At 47.0% G+C, this 12354-nt stretch overlaps 1 pseudogene; it reads left to right on the top strand.

Annotated features, from left to right (window-relative positions):
• The first annotated feature begins 694 nt into the window (after nt 1–694).
• On the top strand, nt 695–11665 carry LOC144129859 (uncharacterized; annotated as a pseudogene).
• The last annotated feature ends 689 nt before the right edge of the window (nt 11666–12354 follow it).

Raw genomic sequence — 12354 nt, 5'->3', positions numbered from 1 at the left:
GAACGTGCCATATGCGCTCCACTCCCATTCTTATCCTTCTGGTAATTTCCGTGTCATGATCCAGATCAGCTGTCACTACCTGCCCTAAGGAATATTCCTTTATCACTTCCAGCACCTCGCTTCAGATTGTGAACTGCCGTTTCTTTGCTGGACTTTTTAGCATTACTTTGGTTTTCTGCATGTTAATTTTAAAACCCAGCGTACTGCTCTGTCTGTATAACTCATTGATCATGGTCTGCAGGTCATCTCCCGAGTGACTCAGCAAGGTAATGTCATCAGCGAATCGCAGATTATTTAGGTATTCTTTATTAACTATTATCCCCAACTGTTCCTAATTCAGGTCGTGTCGCCTTGCCTGGCGCCCTTCCTTAATGAAATTTTATAGCTGACTTTATGAAGGACTATGGTAGCTGTGTGGAGCGCCAAGTCAGGACCATGGAGTGGGTAAAGCATTGTTGCGCTGTTTTTCCGGGCAAAAAATCAGGTCATTGTGTTCGCAACATAAGCCAATGCCTCGTCAAGGTGAATTTTCGATATTCCCACAAATTCGGGCCTGTTTAGAGACATGTATTTTCTCATCAATGAATAGCATTGGCAAGATTGTGTCTCCTTGCCTGACGCCCTTCCCTACTGGAATTTTATTTCTGACTTCATTAAGGGCTATGGTACCTGTGCGGAGCGCCAAGTCAGGACCATGGAGTGGGTGAAGCATTGTTGCGTTGTTTTTCCGAGCAAGAAATCAGGTCCTTGTGTTCGCAACATAAGCCCATGCATCGTCAAGGTGCAGTTTCGAATACCCAGAAGTTCGGGCTTGTTTAGAGAGGTGCATTTTCTCGTCAGTGTATCCAAAACACTTATGTACTACCCCGCGTTTAATGTCTGGCCTGTGGGAACTGCATGGGTGTAGACCATTTCTTTGTGCTGAAACAATGTAATTACCGTTGCCTTGTTTGCCTATCTTCGCACTTTAGCCTCCATTAATCGAGTCTGGCCCTTTTCAACCCACTTAGTGCTTTGACACTTCACCTCTGGATCAATTTGTGGTGCTTTCCATTGAAATTCTGAGGTATTCGACAAGTTGCCTGACAGTGGGTTGTCCATTTGTTTGGTCCTCACAACCTCTGTACTGATGGTTTCCTCAGAAAGGGCTGGAAGAGGCGCACCATTCTCACCCTGCAATTCAGGGCCCCCCTGCGCTCTTTAGCCTCCTTGATACACCGGGAAAAAGTCGAACAAGCCATAACGTCCCCCCTATATGCACGGTTTAAATCGGCATATGTTTCTGTGGCCATTTTGTTAAGCCGCAAGCAAAACCTAACTGCGTAGAGTTGTTCACGCTAGATCACCGTGGGTCACACAACCAGCACACTTGGGGGCGATGAAATATTATCTCATGTTTCAATGAATATTGTTGTCACCGCATTATAGCGAGATTAATGTGGCATGTTGTAGAAAATAGTGGAGTCGCAAGATTTAGCGAAAAACGCTGAGAGATATTCCAGTGATCCTAAGTTTTTATTGAGCAACCATCGCATATGTAAAATGGGCTGCCAGCTTATGCAGAGTGAAATCTTAATGGATTTGTTTACACAGATCACCTATACCGCAAGAAATATGTCATCACGGGACCAGCGCAGAAGCCGCGGCGTCCGCGAAACCCGTCGACTATCTCGCGTGCCTGCGTCATCAAATCACATCATCGTGTGGAGCAACTATCACCACTTCGTTCTTTATGTGTCACCAGGGTACCATTAAACTCATTACACATCCCCATAACCACCCACTGAGCACCTCACACAACATGACCGTCCTACCAGCTGATGCTGAAACTCATATCAAGTTAAGTGAACGCATTTTCACAACAAGATTTGTTGCAAGCTACAGCCTAGTCTCTCTACGCTCTTCATGAATTAAAGTCTGCCTACCCTTTGTACGCGTGCTTGCATAACAGTGATAGTCGAGAAGACACGTGTTTCGAGCGTTGTGTCAGTGGAAGCGGATACTCAGAGATTTAATGAAGTGTGTTTATTGCTAGGTGCAGTTGTAAAAGCAAATATAATAATAGTAACCTGTAGGGTATGGATGAGGTAAGCCATCACGAACCTAGCAGCACCTTGGTTGTGTCGACTGGATCCTACACGCTCGTTGGAGGGTGAAGTCGAATGTGGAGTTCCAATTGGTGAGGGTTGTCGTAGTCTGAAATTGTGTATTAGCGTAATAGCAAGCAATCCAAGAAACTATCTCTGCCACTCTTTCAACCCGGAGGTATTTGACATTTTTGTCGTATTTTTCACTGCTTCGGCCAGGTGAGCGAACTAAGCGCATTTCTTTGAGGGCCAGCCCCAAAGAGAATGATAGCTAACGCCCAGCGGCTATGCTTATTTTTCTTATTTCGATAGTGCCTGCTGGCATAAAGTATCATTTACAAATATAGACACACACACTGGACTCTCGAAGAAAGTCCAGCAAGCGACTATTCTTAAGCTGAAAAACAAAAACTATGGCAAAGCCCTCTATTTGTTACAAAAAAAATAATAACTGCCGATAAATATTCTCTAAAGCTTACTGTTTATACCATTTCTTAATTTTTTCGCTATGACTGCGCTGCACCTTTATATCAGCGATGTCGAAATATGAGCCATACGGTTCAGAACGCTAGTTTTCCGTGCATCAGCCCATTTACTCGCTTGGAAGGAGGTTTTAAAACGATGCTTGAGAGAATCTTTGTCAATAGAAGCCTGAGTTGGACACACCACACGCTGACAGCGATAAGGACCAGGTAATCAGTGGTGGGATTTGTCTTTTACCTGCATCTCGTGTCCCCGTGCACTTATGAGCCATGCTTACGTCCCGTGCTAGTCCTTGTTCCTTTTTCGCCATCCTTCAGCAGCTCTCGTCGACCACTGCTCCGGAGAATAATGACGCCATTGAACCGAGAAGCAAGCAAGCAAGCCAAGGAGGGAACGATATGATGGCAACCTCGTTATTTGTAGGCTTCCGATGAAGCCGCCGCTATCGCTTTACTCTAACCCCTGTAGGAGCAATAAGCCCGATGGCTTGTATCACAGGAAAAGGAAAACAAAGATATATATATATATATATATAAATAGGAAGGAAATATAGCACGGAAACGGAAAGGAGCGACGAACAACAAAAACGAAACAATGGAACTACGCAGACACGTATATATATATATATATATATATATATATATATATATATATATATATATATATATATATATATAGGAAGGAAATATAGCACGGAAACGGAAAGGAGCGACGAACAACAAAAACGAAACAATGAAACTACGCAGACACGTGACACTCAAGAGCATGGGGAGAGAGGGGGAGGGCTTCGCCCGAAGGCGTGTTTAATGTCCCGGGTTTTCTTCTGGCTGCTTTTCTTCTAATGCGCCATCAATTGCAAACTTGAAGCACTCTTCCGGCCGTCGTGTCCGGTTGTCGCTCCCCACGAGAACCGATAAATCCGCGAAGCACCGATAAAAAGCAGAGAAAGAAACAAAAAAAAAACAACCAAACAGCTGAAAGATCGCCGTTCTCGAACGCTGGACGAGCGACCCTCAACGCGATTTGAAACGGAACAAGTTGTACGTGCAGAACGAGAGAAGCGGAGTACGCCGAAGCGAGTCCCGCGGAAACGAGAGCCGCACTCGGCGCTGAAAGGAAGAAAATGTACGGAACGGGCAGTGAAGGATAAAAGTTTTGCTGGCGCCCATGAAAGCGCACTTAAACGGCAAGGCGGCCATAGCATAAAACCAGTGGAGCGAGGAATTGAGCAGAGGCTACGCTGTGTACACAAAGAGCCATAACTTCGTTATTTAGTGCGGCTGGATGACCTCCTTACTACCCTACTCAAGTCATCCGTTGACGAAAGCACGGAAGAAATGGGAGCAAATAATACAAGGTCTGACTGAGGGTAAGAGGTACGGCATTGAAAGAAAAACATAACAAAACAGGCAGATCACAGCATGAAAGAGAGCGAAACCGAAAAGAGGCCATTGTATACAAGGCATGTGGTACACTCACGACGACAAGCACTAGATCTACAAGCAGCTTTGGGGCCTAGTTGACAACTGTGTTATGTTTTGTCGAAGCTCATCAAGCTTTGGACCGACTGCGAATCCAAGTGTGTAATGTGTTTTTTATACTCGATTACGTTTTCTAGTTGATAGGGGGCGCAGCACGGGCGGCAAGTGAATCTGACTCCAGTTCGTGGTTGCACAGTAATTTGTTTTCTGAGAAACCTTGACGTCTTTGTCGGCCAAAGTCGGATCTGTGTGGGACTCTTAAAGCCATAAGAATCCCTTATATCGAACTTTATTGTTGAAGCAAAACAGGGAAATGAAGAGCTGTTCGATTCGCTGAAACTCGGATAGAAATATTGCAGCCAATGTAGTGTAGCTCGGCAAGTTAAAAAAAGAGGTCAGAATCAGGGCATGGTGATGAAGTTGCAGTTTACTTCAGGGTATCGATATACAGCAGAATTATGTGAGGCGCACAATGGAATCCGTTTCCACCACTAGGCTACAAATATATTCACTTCTTCCTAACAAGTGAAGAGGAAAAAAGACAGCAGCCAGTAATGCTGACACGAAGCTCACGTCAGCCAACACAGTGCCTTTTGCCCGGTGAGGCACTTTAATTATCTGCCTTTAGCTTACCTCTGTGCACGCATCCGCAGGGCGTTAGCACTTCCTCTCTTGTGAATTTCTGGTTTCTCATGAGAAGTAGATTCCATTATTGTAAATATTTAACAACGACGCACAACGATCTCATACACGGTGCCAGACAAGCACCATTGTTATTTAATGCAAAAACCTAGTTGACTTTCTCCTCATAAGGTTAAACCACTTCAAATGAGCTTCTTTACGTGGGAATTAGTTCAGCTCTGAAGAAAGCATAGATAAGATTAGACCACTTCAAATGAACCTGTTTACTTGGGAATTGGTTCAGTTCTGAAGAAAACATACCGCGATTTCATAACCGACGCACTAACGAGAAAGAGTAAAGCATCCATACAGTCATTTTTGCTTCGCATGTGTGTATGCATTTGGACCACACGTGTTATTCCACTTCGGTTAGCTTACGCGTGTCGTACGTTTCAAAACGTAGCGTGGTTTCAAGCGGAACAAATTATGATGAATTTACCTTTCACCATTGAGCTGTGTTCGTTAGCCTTCCAGCAATGTTGTCTTCATCAATGCAAAAATAATTATTCGCAATAAATGTTTTACAAGCGCAAAATTTCCAGCAGCAACTCAGTGTGCAGCCGCCAGATTTCTCGCCTATGCGTGCCTCGGGAAGGATAAGTCTGTCCAATAGTGAGGGTGGCGCCATCTAGCGGTAAACTTTGCAGTCTCTGTCCAGTTTATGCAGCTTCGCCTACAAAGAGGTGTTTACGTCGCGAGGTTGACAATGTGGCGCTGCGAAGGCCGTCGTGAACTGTAGGGGAAAACGCAGCTCTAAGAGAGTAGCAAAAGGATGCAAAGCGTGAGCGATGTTCCATGAGACCGACCTCTGCTGGGCGCGGAAAGCTACTTGTAGCTAATACTCTCCCCGAACGTAAAAGAGGTAGCCGTGTGAAGCAAGGCCGATGCTGAGGCAACAAAGAGCACGGTACTTCATAGACGCCTCATGCGGCTTTGTGCTTTGTTTTGATTCGAAGTCAGTGCAGTTTCAGTAGAGTAGGTAGCGCTTCCTGGGGAACAGCTCTGCAGTAGTATCGTCGCCCCGCTTAGTGCGTTTGCGTATGGCATATGCAGTGTCACTTGTTTCATACACTCCGAACTAATGAATTCCGAGCCCATAATCAAAATATATGCCGCATACTAGCCTCGAAAGCAATTTTCGAGGTTAAAAAGTGCACTCCATGCATTTTATAGAGAGATTTGCAATTATTTTTATCTTTTTCTAGGTGCATGGTTTTATCATACACACTAGCAGGACAGGGCATCACGCTTGCCGCGTTGAATTCAGGTCAATTCTCGTATTCGCGATTAAAATCCTTGGACCCAGATCTGAAGCTTCGGCTTCCATCCGGCCTACCACGACGTGAAGCTACTTTATTGTGTGGCCTATGGCTTGGTGTAGCTTTCACCAAGCACTACTCCTTCTTAATAGGTATGGCTAACAGCCCTGCATGCGCCATCTGCGGGTGTGATGAGGTTATAGACCACATTCATTGTGAATGCCCTGCCTACAGCGCCGAAAGACAGTCTCTCTGCCGTGCACTGGAGCATCTAGACCTGCGCCCACTGACGGAAACGAAGATTATCGGCCACTGGCCGGGGCGGTCGTCGGCGGTGAAGGCGTCCATGGCACTGCTCCGCTTTTCGACGACTTCTGGCCTGCACGATAGGCTGTGACTTCACTGAACGCTGTGGTTTTGCAAAGTGACTTTAATTTCCTGCAACTATCTTTCCTCCTTCATCATTTTCTCCCCTCAACCCTTTACCCCCGTGCAGGGTACCAAACCGGCTATTCTTCTGGTTAACCTCCCTGCCTTTCCTCCTCCTCCTCCTCCTCCTCCTCCTAGCAGGGCAAGTTGAGTGAGTATTCTCCGTCGCCGATATACGATTTGGATTTGCGCGAAACACAGTGACCATGCACATCTTTTTAAACTATTCAGAACTGCTTGCAGGAAAGGATTCTGGCTGTCTGAAAGTTTCTAGTCGCGTTTAAAAGGAGTCCGGAGCCGAGATACACGGCGGTGCTAATGCTAATGTTTTCTGTGCTCGTTCTCTATTGTCCGGCACCATATTAACAACGAGTAGGTGTTGTCGAAAACTCCTGAAAACCATCAGAAGAAAACAAAGGCACTTAAATCTTGGGTTCACGTCTACACCTTGAGCGTCCCAGATATGCTAGCTCACTTGCTTAGCTGGCCGTCATAAAAGTTATAAAAGTTGATCGAGAACATATAAATCTGTACACGAAGAATTCCATCCGGAACAAACACTTCTCTTGTGAGCCAGATATTTTTTTTCCAGCATTTCACTCCTAGCTTCTCCCTGAGCAAGTTTTGCAACTCTTTGTTTCGTTCCCAACAGTACGCTCCCCCAGCCACCCAGCTGCAGTAAAACATCATGGTCCGCTAACTTCCCACAGTGGCGCAGTAGCAGCACCAGAAAATCGATGACCTAATTAAATCTTCCGTTAGAGTGGATCGTTTCAAATGGTCCCTAACGGAGGCGGGGCCCGAAATTGTGTCTCTGCGTAGTCAACGAAACAAAAGACGTAAAGGTTGTCCGCCCTCCGTCGCATCACGACTGAGGTGCAGTGAGCGCGTCACGGCGGCTGCCATATATATATATATATATATATATATATATATATATATATATATATATATATATATATATATATATATATATATATATATATATATATATATATATATATATATATATATATATCGAGTGCGCTACAACACACAGAGAAACCAGTGCGCGTGAAAAACGCTGACCGGCTGTGCGTGCTCGCTCCACCAGCCGAGCCGGTTGGCGCTCTTCAAATTCGCGCCGTCTCCCTCCTTCCCCCGGACACTGTACTCCCGAGACATGCAGCACCAAAGGGAGCTTTCAAAATGGTGTCTTTCTGTTTCTCGCGAGTTTTAGAGTTTGACTTCTTTGTGTAATTATTGTCTCTACGACAAGTTTGTCTATTTGTTTCTTTGCAAATATTGCTCTTCTGTGTGGTGCACCGTGCGCTCGCGAGACTTTTATTGCGAGCTGCGCGCCAGGATCCCTCTTGCTGTTGCAGCTGAGAGCGCGCGCCATATGGCGCTTGCGCGCTTCGCCGGAGTGTTCCTGATTAAATCTAGGATCAAGCGGCACCCACGCCTCGAGCGAAGCGTGCCGCAACGCATCATTGCGTCGTTTCTTCTAATTTTGCGAACCATCTTTGCATAGTCCTTCCTTCTACCTCTTCCTCGCTGGGGCGCAAGTCCACCCGGACTTTGGCAAAATACAGTACAGCGCTCCTACGGTACTCGTGCCACAGTTCTTGCTGAAGTCACGGCACGGGGCATTTTTTCCCTACACTGCGACGTTCGAATGTCGAGGCTAATTTAAGCGGTACGAATTCTCCATACAACCGTGCAGGTATACCTTTTAGAATATCGAAGGTGGCTGCGCCGCCTCGGCGATGGTCTTTGCGTCCGATACGACTTGCAGAATCAGTTACTAAAGTTTCAGGCTTCTTCATGCCATCGCCGTAATGCGGTCTAGAATTGGTGCTATCTAGCACATATGTCCACATATATCCAGAGAAATATCGTGTATATAGCTCACGGTCTCTCCGACCTCTACTCCGACTGCACTCTTCTCGAGCTCCTCCCGCATCGTAAAAGAAAAGTCACATATTTTATTTTAAATATCTATTCTCATACTAGGGATAACTTCACTGCTGTATTTGAAGTAATTGACAGGGTAATCCAAATAGCAGCCTCCGCTTCTGCAGTGGTAACGGTTGATTCTGAGGCACCACAAATAGACTGGGGATATAATAAGAACACTCGCAAGGGCACCAGCCTCTCTCTATACATTCAGCGAAACAGGTACACCCTAGTCACTAACTGCACGCTGGCCACACGCATTGGCAACAGTGTGAGCAGAAATACCAGCCCGGACCTTACCTTTACTAAGAACGACCGTCAAGCTAACTGGACTCACACGGGAATCAACCTCGGCAGCGATCATTACATACAGCCAATTGCACTGCCGTGTACCAGTTTACGGCCACAGTTCGACCGTAAACCTATTGTAGACTGGGACGAGTTTCGCATGATTAGAGACCAAAACCTGGCAACGGAAATTCAGGACTTATTGAACTCGGCTTCTAAGCTCCAATGGGACGTAGCTCTTAGCAAACAATTAGCCCCGGCACAACATATTAGCGGCCCAGTAGACAGCAGGCTACTCCACCTCTGGGAGGGCTATCAAAAGTTTTAGAAATGATGGCTCAGACAAAAGCATAGTCGCAAATTAAAACGGAAAATGGCGCAAACGCTCCAGCTCATCACCGAACCCGCGACTAAGCTTTCGTCACAGCAATGGAATCAGTTATGCAACCGACTAGATGGCACTCTACACATGAAGAACTCGGGGTCCCTCCTCCACCATATGTTAAACCCATGTTCCTGTCGGTCGGAAAATAATAAACAAATCACCAAACTTCTGCACGAGGTGGAGAAACAAGGGCAAGACCTTAAAGCAGCTCCTAAAGCCAAACACTTCCCCGACCTAAAGCAGGGACCATTACCGATCTACAAAGGAACTCCAAGTTCATTATTGGACGCTCGCATCACAGAGGCGGAGATATGGGCTGCCCTGGGCAGGCTTCGCACCACCTCACCCCAGGTCTCGATGCAATCACTAACAAGGCGCTCCGAAATTTAGACACCAAATCATTAGGCGCTCTCTCTAGGTGCATGAATCAACAATGGGAGCAGGGCACTCTGTCCGCGAAATGGAAATAAGCTAAGGTAACTTTCATTCCCTAGCCTAACAAGGCTTTAGACCTTAAGAATATGAAAGCCATCTCTCTCACCTCCTGCACCGGTAAACGCATGGAGCATGAGATCCTAAATTGACTTAACTGCCACATGGAGAAAAACCAACTCTTCCCCCACCGTGTTTGGCTTTTAAGCAGGGCTGTCAACTCAAGATGTCATGTTACAACTTAAGGCGGATGTGCTAAATCTTGTTTTCCCTCACATTACCACAGCTCTCCTTGAATTGGACCTAACGAAGCCTTTTGATAATGTTGCCGACTCCTCCATTTTACAATCACTGAGCGACTTAAACGTGGGCTCTTGAACGCACGACTATGTTGCTGCCTTTCTCAGCAACAGATCTGTCCGCCTACAATTAGGCACAGTCAAAACTTACCCTTTCACGCTAGGAGGCAAGGAAACACCCCAGGGAGCAGTTTTGCCCCCCCCCCCCCCCCGTTTTTTTAAAAATTACTCTTATCCTATTAGCGCGCGTTCTTGCCAAAATTCATTTGATATACCACTCCTTGTGCGTGGATGACATCACCATCTGGGTCAATACCGGTAACCATGGCGAAATCAAACCCAAGCTCCAGTTGGCCTCTGACACTGTTGCTACGCATACCAGCAGCATTGATCTGTGTTGCTTGGCGGCTAAATCTGTGCTCCTAGATATGAACCTAAAATAACGCGGTCCCCCCCTGACATTCGAGTCACTCTAGACGACACACCAATCCGCAGGGTCAATAGAATCAAAACTTTATCTCTCAATATTTCTTACAATGGCTCCAACGCTGAGAACATGAAATTATTTCGTACTGCGCTTTTCAATATAGCGTGACTAATTAAGCGTATCGCCAATGAATGAAGGAAGCAGGCACACGTCGCCGCATTCAAGCCTTTTGTCTATGCAGGATCACCTACTCTACCTTTTACCTCTACCTCACACCCATGGAGACCGAGAAACTCATTTATCCGCACAGCCTGCAAAACTGCTATTCTTCTCCCTAAATCAACGCCCACTGAGAAACTCCTTCAACTAGCGATGCACAACACCCTGAGAGCGCTGGTAGAAGCGCACCTCGTAAGTCAGAACCATAGACACTCAGATGCCGAAAGCGACCAAATTCTCCCGCGCCGACTTGGAATAAACCTCCCAGGCAGTACCGCGGTGACGCGAGCTCCTCCCGCTGCTTTCAGTGATAATCTGTACATTCCGCCTCTTCCCAAAAACTCCCACCCGGAGCATGATTGAGAGATACGGAAAGATAGAGCCAATACTTTGCACAAGAACTATCCTCCTCATGCTCCAGCTGTTTACGTAGACGCGGCCGAATATTCAGACCGACCAGCTTACGCATTAGCTGTAGTGGACAGATTCCACAACCCAATAGTTAAAGCGTCCTTTCAAAATTTGTAGATTCTCTGGAAGCAGAAGAGGCAGCAGTAGCCTTAGCTATCGCGCACTCCTCGGCTGACTATACCTTCTCTGACTCCTTAACAGCAATTAACAATTATGGCAATCACAAACTCCACTGCCCGGTTGCAAAAATCCTAGCATCATCCCCCCACCAAATCGCCTCATCACCCTCCTCTGGGTCACTGGCCCCAGCGAACACCCAGACAACGCGTCCGCTCACACCCGATCCAGAGCACTCGTCAACCGGGCTGAAAGCGACCACCTGCCTTCGTCCCACAGATCCAGAGATCCACTTCTCAACTTTCACGTCCTCACCTTGTTTTATAGAAATTCCTGCCTAATCTACCCTCCACCGCATAAATCTCTTCCAAAAAGCGACCAGCTTTTCTGGCGCTGGCTTCAAACGACCACAGTCGCGACCCCTTCCTTCTTTCAATCATAAGCCCCCGCGAAACCTCCTCTAACTGCCACTTGTGTCCTAGCTCCAGAGCCGACTTTAATAACATATTTTTGAACTGCCCAAACAAACCCAAGCCCCCGTGGCAAGGGTCAGGACATCAGGAGTGATGGGAGGCTGCTCTGCGCAGCTCACTGCCGAAGATACAGCTTCTGACAGTGGGTTGGGCCCGAGGGATCGCTGAAGCACAAAAGTGCCGGACCCCTACCTGTACGGACGACCGTTCAAGATGGTCAGCGATCACCCCGCACTGGGATGGCTTGCCAGTTTGAGGGGCCCCTTTGGCCACCTCTCAAGGGCCGCCTCGCTCAATGGAGCCTGCGCCTCCAGAAGTTTGAGGTCATTGTCATATACAAGTCCAGATGCAAGCGCTTTGACGACGACTGCCTGTCACAAGCCCCTGTAGATGCACCGCCGCCGGACGACGACGAGGACGCCTTCCTGGGACGCATATGCTCCAGCTCTTTTGCACAGCAGCAACGCTTGGGCCCCGACCTAACACGCCTCATCGAATAATTGGAAGGCAAGGTTTCCTCACCCCACCCCTTCCCCACCTCGTTCAAGCGAGGATTGTCTTCGTTCTGTGTACAGAACGTGAAGAACAACATCGCAGCGAACAAAACAGCCTACCTGAAAGTCTGCGCGATAAAGTTCTTCAGGCTTCGCACAACGAGTTGGCAGCTGGACATCTCGGGTTTTCTCGCACCCCCAGTCAAATTCAAGACAAGTATTACTGGCCCATACTGTCTGCCAATGTCGCACAATATGTGAAGACCTGCCGAGATTGCCAGCGAATAACTCTAGTTTGGGCTAGTTGGTTCATGATTCACAAAGAAAACACCGCGAAATACGGGGAAAAAAGAGAAACATATACGACAGCATAAGCGCTGGTGCTGTAGTGTGTGTTTCTCTCTGCCCCGTATTTCGCGCCGTTTTCTTTGTGAATTGTGAGCGACGAAAG

The sequence above is a fragment of the Amblyomma americanum genome, chromosome 4 (assembly GCF_052857255.1).
Source record: "Amblyomma americanum isolate KBUSLIRL-KWMA chromosome 4, ASM5285725v1, whole genome shotgun sequence".
In the NCBI taxonomy this organism is placed as follows: Eukaryota; Metazoa; Arthropoda; class Arachnida; order Ixodida; family Ixodidae; genus Amblyomma; species Amblyomma americanum.
This window is presented reverse-complemented; position numbering and strand designations above follow the sequence as displayed.